The 8413-nt window shown below is 39.5% G+C and overlaps 1 long non-coding RNA gene across 2 annotated transcripts; it reads left to right on the forward strand.

Annotated features, from left to right (window-relative positions):
- The first annotated feature begins 495 nt into the window (after positions 1-495).
- On the forward strand, positions 496-7612 carry LOC135232213 (uncharacterized). 2 transcript variants are annotated; one of them, XR_010322568.1, is made up of 4 exons: positions 496-2061; positions 4496-4742; positions 5269-5344; positions 5795-7612. It is a non-coding gene; the product is annotated as an uncharacterized LOC135232213 (long non-coding RNA). The 2 variants fall into 2 exon arrangements; XR_010322569.1 differs by lacking the exon at positions 496-2061 and adding an exon at positions 2080-4348.
- Positions 7613-8413: the final 801 nt, after the last annotated feature.

An 8413-nucleotide genomic window follows, 5' to 3' on the forward strand; every position in this document is an offset into this window, starting at 1 on the left:
AGATCCCAGTTATCAAGCTTATCTTCTAGAGTTTGTGAGTTGTTAGTTATGGTTTGTATCCCGTTAATGCCATGTAGTAAGGTCTCTAGTGTTGATCCTTTTTTTTTTTTTTTTGTATAAACTTTATACTTTTTGTCTTTATATTTAGGTCTTTGATCCATTTTGAATTAGTTTTTGTATATAGTGTGAGGTATGGATCCTCTTTCATTTTTTTGCTGATGGACATCCAGTTTTGCCAGCACCATTTGTTAAAGAGACTGTCTTTTCCCCATATGATGAATTTTGGGCCCTTTTCAAAGATCAGGTGACCGTATGTGGATAAATTTACATCTGGGTTCTCAATTCTGTTGCATCAGTCAATGTATCTGTCATTGTACCAGTAGCAGGCTGTTTTGATTACCATAGCTGTATAGTAGGTTCTGAGGTCAGGTAGTGCAAGTGCTCCTACTTTATTGTTCTTCAATAGTGCTTTACTTATCTGAGGCTTCTTCCCTGTCCATATAAAGTTAATGATTATTTTTTCCACCTGTTTAAAGAATGTTGTTGGTGTTGGATTGGAATTGCAACGTATTTGTAAATTGCTTTTGGTAAAATTGTCATTTTCACAATGTTGAGTCTACATATCCATGAACATGGTATGTTTTTCCATTTATGCAGATATCTTTTGTTTTCTTGCAGTAGTGGTTTGTAGTTTTCTTTGTATAGGTCTTTTACATCAATGGTTAGTTTATTCCTAAGTATTTTATTTTTTTAGGGGCTATTGTAAATGGTATTGTTTTTGTGATTTCTTTTTCATCATTCTCTTTATTTTTGTATAGGAATTCAACTGATTTTTGTATGTTTATCTTGTATAGTGCTACTGTGCTGAATCTTTCTGTTAGTTCCAGTAGTTTTCCCTTGGAGTCTTTTGGATTTTCTATTATAGTATCATATCATTGGCAAATAGGGACAGTTTTACTTCATTACCATTTTGGATGCCCTTTATTTCCTCTTCTTTCCTTATTGACCTAGCTAGAACTTCAGCACAATGTTAAGTAGGAGTGGTGATAAAGGGCATCCTTGTCTTGTTCCTGTTCTCAAGTGGAATGTTTTCAGCACCTCTCCATTAAGAATGATGTTGGCTGTTGGTTTTGTATAGATGCCCTTTATTATGCTGAGAAATTTCCCTTCTGTACCTATTTTATTGAGAGTTTTTAATCAGGAATGGGTGCTGAACTTTGTTGAATGCCTTTTCTGTATCACTTGAGATGATCATGTGATTCTTTTATTTACGTGGTGGATTACATTGATTGATTTTCTAATGTCGAAATGTCTTTGCATACTTGGTATGAATCCTACTTGGTTGTGGTATATTGTTTGTTTGATATGATGTTGAATTCCACTGGCTAGAATTTTGTTGAGAATTTTTGCATCTATATTCATGGGAGACATTTTCTTTTTTTGTGATGTCTTTACCTGGTTTTGATATCGGGGTTATTGTGATGGTTAAAATTTTGTGTCAACTTGGCTGAGCCATAATTCTCAGTGTTTTGGCAGTTGTATAATGTTGTGATCATTTTTCTGTTGAAATTTGATATGTAATCACCCCCATGATGGAATCTGCTGAGGGGTACTGGTGGGGGTGGGGCCTGTGGCAGCTCACCACCCCCTCAGCCTTCATCTCTCTGCCTTCCGCTGCCTACTTCCTTCCTGCTCACCTTGCAAAGGTTGTTGGCTTGTTCTGGATCCAGAAGCTGTCTCTTGTCTGACCTGTTGTTCTTGGGACTTTAGCTGGCAGCTTACCTGTCTATCTTGGGGATTTGCCAATCTTCACAGCCTGTGAACAAGAGTTCTGCTCACTGACCTGCCTTTCTTGGGTTCGCCAGCCCCTGCAGCTAAGTGACTCAGGAGAAACCCTGCAGTCTTGCCTGTGGACCTTGGGGATTCCTCAACCGTCACAACCTGTGAGTGGGACCCCTGCTCTCCAACCTCCTCATCTTGGGTTCATCAGGTTCTGCGGCTCCATGAATTGGGAAAGGACTCTATCCTGATCCAAGGACTTGGGACTTTCCAACCCCTACAGTTGCGTGAGCTGTTTGGTTAATATAAATCTCTCTCTGTGTATTTATACACATTACTGGTTTTGCTTCTCTAGAGAACCCAGCCTAAGACAGTTATGCTCCCTTCATAGAATGAACTCAGGAGTATTGCTTCCTTTTCTATGTTCTGAAATAGTTTGAGTAGTACTGGTGTAAGCTGTTCTCTTAATGTTTGGTAGAATTCTCCAGTGAAACCATCAGGGACAAGGCTTTTTTTGTTGGGAGTTTTTTTTTTAACCTTTTCAATTTCTTTTGTTATGGATCTGTTCAGATTACCAACATCATTTTGTGTTAGTTTGGGTAGGTAGAGTGTTTCTAGAAATTTGTCCATTTCCTCTAGGTTTTCAAATTTGTTGGAGTGTAGCTTTTCATAATACTCTGTTATGACCCTTTTTATTTCAGTTAGCTCTGCTGTAGTGTGCCCCATTTCATTTCTTATTTGGGTTATTTGCATCCTCTTCTGTTTTTCTTTTGTCAATTTGGCTGGTGGTTTGTTGATTTTGTTGGCCCTTTCAAAGAACCAGCTTTTTGTTTTGTTGATTCTTTCTATTGTTTTTCTATTCTCTATTTCATTTATTTCTGCCCTGGTCTTTATTATTTCCTTTCTTCTGGTGGTTGTGGGCTTCTTTTGCTCTTCTGTTTCTATTTGGTCGAGTTGTGTAGCTAATGTTTTGATTTTTTCCCCTTCTTCTTTTTTGATATGTGTATCTAGTGCTATAAATTGACTTCTGAGCCCTGCCTTTGCTGTGTCCCAAGGGTTTTAGTATGATGTGTTTTCATTCTCATTTGAGTCTAGGAATTTTTTTTTTATAATTTTTATTGTGCTTTAAGTGAAAGTTTACAAATCAAGTCAGTCTCTCACACAAAAACCCATATACACCTTGCTACACACTCCCAAATACTCTCCCCCTAATGAGACAGCCCGCTCTCTCCCTCCACTCTCTCTTTTCATGTCTTTTTCATCAGCTTCTAACCCCCTCCACCCTCTCATCTCCCCTCCAGGCAGGAGATGCCAACATAGTCTTAAGCATCCACCTGATTCAAGAAGCTCACTCCTCACCACCATCCCTCTCCAACCCATTGTCCAGTCCAATCCTTGTCTGAAGAGTTGTCTTGGGGAATGATTCCTGTCCTGGGGCAACAGAAGGTCTGGGGGCCATGACCACTGGGGTCCTTGTAGTCTCAGTCAGACCATTAAGTCTGGTCTTATGAGAATTTGGGGTCTGCATCCCACTGCTCTTCATGAAATATTCTTGATGGAACATAATACCCCTGAATCCAATCCTCTTTAAAACTGACTGTCTTCTGGAGAAAATGCAGCAGATAGAGAATCAAGGCCAAAGACAACACTGGGGAGTAAACAGACAACTCTAGAAGGTGGGATGATCTATAGGAGACCTCTTTTGTTTATACAGCACATCAACTGTATTTTTAAGAAGGAGGGGTGCCAGAGTAAGAGACACAAGAGACTTACCAATCAAAGACAATGTGTGCAGTAGTTTGGAACTCATTCAACAGAAAGCATTAGGTGAAATAATGGCTCTGAGATTATAAAGGACAATGCCCGCACGTGTTTTGGAAAAGCATCCTGAAGAGATGGCAGTGAAATCACACAACCTCTGGAATTTCTTTTAAAATAATTCAGAAAAATATATGAATTAAAAGAGGAAGCGATGAAAGATGGGTGGAAAAGTCTCGATAGTGATTTAATCTGTTAACTATATGGATTTTTTATACATAATATTCTCCTTCGAGTATAATTGAACATTTTTTAATGAAATCTTCCCCCAAATAAATGTGAGAGCTGATGGGAGTCCAACACCCTTACTTCTGAAGGCACAGTTTTCCCAGGTGAAAAGCACAGGATGACATGTTTTTATAAAGATGTTGGAAATCCATGAAGTTCATGTTTAAAAAAAAAGGAAGAAGGAACCCAGGCTCTTTCCTTTGCCAGACATCCTACAAATTGGGGCATCTGAGCCCCTTTCACCTTCCCTCCTCTTCCCTGAGTATCAGTGCCAGCAACTGTTGTAAACACCCCTTTCTGCTCACCTAGAGTTTAGTTTACAGAGTTTCCCTTTGGTGTGTGCTCTTTCAAGTAGGGTTTCTGCTACTTCCCACCATCCTCATGTCCCACCTGTTTCCTGAGCTGGGCCAGGAGGGGTTTGTGTTCCAGGAACAGCTGACATGCAGCACTGTGGATGCACTGCTGGCACAGAAGTACACAGCTGAGTCCCCGGGCTCCGTGGACTGGATCTCCAGGCTACAGAGTGAGTTTTGGGGGCATTGAGCTGAAAATCGTTTATCAGGCATTCCTGATTTATCAACAGGTGCTGTATTCTGAAAGTAAATCAAAAACTTGAGCTCTTCTCCCAGCTTCTGACGATACCAATAAACACGAGTATGTGTTTCCACAGGGACACAATCCATCCTTGCTGTCTGCTCCCTTGCTTTGACCAGCTGTCCTGGAGTCTGGGTGACCTCAGTGTCCATGGAGCCTGTGGAAGAAGGAGACAGAAGCTGGAGAGCAGCTCAGGAGGAGCCTGATGTTGCAGCCTCAGGAGGAAGCCCTGACCTTGGAGTCCAACAAGGTCAACAGGACTGACCTGCTCCCAGGAAACACAGGATCCCCAGGCAGAGCAGTGTGGGGTCCATGCTGGTCAGGTAAGGCAGGGCTGGTGGCCTTGTCTCTAAGGCTGCTCGTGCCCTTCAGCAACCTCCTTGTGACGAGGTCCCCTCCCACAGTCTTCACAGCTTCTGTGGGTGTGAGACACAATCATTTCACAGACTAAGGGAGGGGGGCAAGTAGTGTGGCTTTTACTCTGCTTTTCTTTTTCTTCTCTGATCTGCTCTTCCATGTATATATATTTTTCAAACCACCTATATATTTTTCAAACCACCTATACCTTGTTTATTTCCCATGAATGCATTATTTTATTTACCTTTTCAGCTTGTCCACTAGCCTTTTCCCCTTCTCTTTTTCATTCCATATCAGGTAATAAAGTGTACAGCCTTGTGTGTATCAATCATAGCTTTTACCACACTCCTAAAGTCTTATAAAAGTCTTATAGCAGCTCTTTAATATTAAAAAATCAAACATCCCATTATATAAAGTTATATTTATTACACTCATGCAATGGATATGGAGAAAAAATAACATGAATACCTTTGCCTGAACTATTCATTTAAGAGAGAGATTATTGCAAGAATTTCTCAGCCCTGTGCCACCCTTTCGGATTTCTTCACTCAGTTTCCACCTCCTCCAGGTAACCATGAGCTGATGCTTACATTTGTCATTTGTTTGCTTTTCATTTAGTTTTGCTGAAATGTATTATCCGTTGTTATGTTAATGTCCACTTATTCTGGGTCTTTGCTGCTACAAACTGCGTTGCAGTCCTGTACCTGCGTCTGCACACCTCTGTGCAGGAGGGTCCCTATACCTAGCAGGTGAAGGCTGAGTGTTCAGTCTTTTTTTAGGGTTAACAGGTCAACTTTGCCTAATGACATCAAAATGTTTTCCAAATTAAGTGAGGTAAATAAGTAGCCCCGCGAGCAGTGAGGGTGGGTTTGCAAATGCTCCACATTTAGGAGACCATTGCTATTTATCACCCTTTTAAATTTGCCAGTCTATTATTAGGTAAAATTGTATCTCACAGTAGTTTAACTTTGTGTTTTTCTGATTACTACGGAGACTGAACATCTTTTTATATTTATAGGCGACTAGTGTTTTCGATTGGAGTCCCTGGGTGATGCAAATGGTTGAGATGGTCAGCTCCTAACCAAAGGATGAAGGTTCAAGTGCACCCGGAGGCACCTTGGAAGAAAGCCTCGGCCATTTAATTCTTAAAAATCATCCATTAAAAACCCTGTGGAGCACAGTTCTACTTCAGCACACAGGTGGTCACCACAAGTCAGAGTCCACTCAGTAGCAACTGTTGTTTTTGCTTGTTTGTTTTTTAACACATAATAAGCATGGTATTGGTGCTTGCCATGATCATTTTATGGACTGAAGTGTGGCTCTGAGTTTTCCAACTAGATATTTTCTTGATGTAGCACTGTGTCAACTAACCAATATACCATTTCCCCGAATTGAATTGAGTTTTATGCACTGAGTCACACTGATTGTATAACACAGGTCCTTCCCAAGAGTCTTAGATAACTGAAAATGGGATCGCAGATTAAGTCCTTTTTAATAAATGCTGTTATTTTGGTAGATCCATTTTTTTGTTCTTGTTTTTTAAACCTGAGGTCATTGGTAATAAAAGATTTTGGTTGGCATCTTTGGCTTAGAAACTGAGGCTGCCCCCTCCTGGAAGAACGGAGAAGATACACTCAGTCTACGTGTGTGTGTGTGTGTGCACGTGTGCATGTGTGTGTGTAAGAGGGAAATGGAAGGGGCAGGGAGACTTAGTCTGAGCAGGGGAGGAAGAGAAGGAGAAATGGGGGAGGGTAGAGTAAGCGTGAGGAGTGGGAGAGGAGAGAACTGGGAATGAGGTCGGAATTTAGAGTAAGAGCCATGGAGAGCTGCAGAAGGGTGGGTAGAACCTGGAGAAAGAATGTTTCTGACAATGTTGCTTCCGTGTCGGGTCTCAGCTCCAGGTTCTCCACCATAACACTGGGCTGAGGGCTTCATACCTTACACAGGTAATCTCAACCTTATTTGTCCCGAACCCATTTTCCAACCTGGTGACACCTAAGGACCCTTCTTAGAAGAATGTCTTAAAGAGTGCATAAAATAGGATATACACAAAGACAACCATTTATTTTGAAATGAAACTATCCAAATATTTTTTAAATTTATGATCAGTTTATGTATGTATATTATTAAAATTCATTTAATGAAATATTTCACTATTCTAAAAACTGCCGTGATTTTGAAGTAATTATGAGAATAAGTGATATGTCTTCTATGTAACGTGATATGAAAATTTTGTGATTTCTACTAGGGACATTTTCACAGGCCTATCAGTACTGCTGTGGCTTATTCCCTACACTCACCACAGAAGAAAATGTTATATCTCAGCTAGAGATTAGTGATAATAAAGATGTATTATTTCCATCCAAAATCATAGATTCCTGAATTCCATGTATGTCCCCCATGGTCCATGGATCCCAGGTTAAAACTTTCTGCCTCAGAATGGAATATGCTTCATGCTGGAGGTCAAGGACAAGGAGCCTTAGAAAGTTCCTATATTCTCAGAAATACTTTACCTACATGTGTGATTTTCTTAGACTGTCAAAGATGTCCTGATTCTAAAAAAAAAAAGGAAAAAAATTAAGGTGTTTCTTCAGACTGATTTACTTACCTAAATTATGAGTGACGAGTAGTTACTACGATTGTATTCTAGTTCTTGTACTATGATACAATTTCTCTAATCTTTCTATCTGCCACCTTCACTATCCATCGCCTCCATCGTTACCCATATCATTGTCACCATCAACATCATCAAATGGTCTGTGTGGTCCCTGAGGGGTGTTATTAGAATACACATGGCAGGCACATGGTGTGATAGACACATACTTTCTTGCATGGAAGATTAGGGCTTTGTGTAAGGAAATCCTGTAATCCAAAAGAATAGCCCTAAAATGGAATCGCTAAGTTTTATCAAGTATGTATTTTATGGTAATCTCTTGTAATATTTACGTTACTAATTGAGACACTTCGGTTCCCAATAAATGGTAATGCAGACATTACTGTCATTGATAGCATTTTAGAAAAATCTTGTATATTTAAGATCCTTGTATTCATTGCTAAGCTTGTCACGTTTCAGGGGTAACATCAAAGAGTAAATATTGGAAAAGGTTACGCTGGTCAAGCACTTTTTCCCAACTTCAGTGAATCCCACAGTCTGCTACCGCTCCAAGCCTTCTCTTGTTATTATAATATAGTACCTCCCATGGAAGGGAAGAGGGAGGGTGTGCTGGGGAACCTGGGTATTTGACAATTCCTCTACTGTGTTAATTCTTCATCCGAGTATCTTTATATTCAAAGGAAATACTGAGAGGATAAAACAAAAAAAATAATTAAAAAATTACCTAAAATGTGGAGGAAGGAAGAGACTGGAGAGGATGGGGATGAGCATAAGGTATATCTGAATAGATATTCATTACAGTTTTGAACTGGAAATAAATAAATGTTTTAAATATTCAAAAATAATATTGAATCAACAAAAGGAATCCCTTTCAATTGAAAGCAAACTGTAGAAATGATTCTAACTGTAGATCAAGCTGGTGACATACCTATACAGATAAAATAACGATTTTAAATGAATTTCAAATACCATACTTTTAATATACATCTTTATTAGAATATAAAGACATTTTATTTGATTATC

This window comes from Loxodonta africana, chromosome 8 (genome assembly GCF_030014295.1).
Source record: "Loxodonta africana isolate mLoxAfr1 chromosome 8, mLoxAfr1.hap2, whole genome shotgun sequence".
In the NCBI taxonomy this organism is placed as follows: Eukaryota; Metazoa; Chordata; class Mammalia; order Proboscidea; family Elephantidae; genus Loxodonta; species Loxodonta africana.